Here is a 305-nt window from a genome sequence, read left to right as displayed (position 1 = left end):
AAGTTTTTAATTTTAAATATTAAAAATTTTAAGTTTTTTTTAAAATTTTAAAATTTAAATTAAAATTTTAAAAATTAAAATTTTATATTAAAAAATTCCCCCCCAAAACCCCAAACCCAAAAACCCAAAAACCCCCCAAAAACCCCCCCCCCCCCAAAAAAAACAAAATTCCGCACCACCAAAGACCCAAAAACCCCCCCAAAAATTCAACCAAAACCACCCAACCCCAAAAAATTTAAAATTAAAATTTTTTTTTTTTTTAAAAAATTTTTTTTTAAAAAATAAATTTTAAAAAAAAATTTTTT

The 305-nt window shown here is 23.0% G+C and overlaps 1 pseudogene; it reads left to right on the top strand.

The window, feature by feature from the left end:
* LOC119588899 overlaps positions 1–305 on the top strand; it is a 17,131-nt pseudogene that overhangs the window by 14,472 nt on the left and 2,354 nt on the right.

This window comes from Penaeus monodon, chromosome 24 (assembly GCF_015228065.2).
Source record: "Penaeus monodon isolate SGIC_2016 chromosome 24, NSTDA_Pmon_1, whole genome shotgun sequence".
NCBI lineage: Eukaryota > Metazoa > Arthropoda > Malacostraca > Decapoda > Penaeidae > Penaeus > Penaeus monodon.
This window is presented reverse-complemented; position numbering and strand designations above follow the sequence as displayed.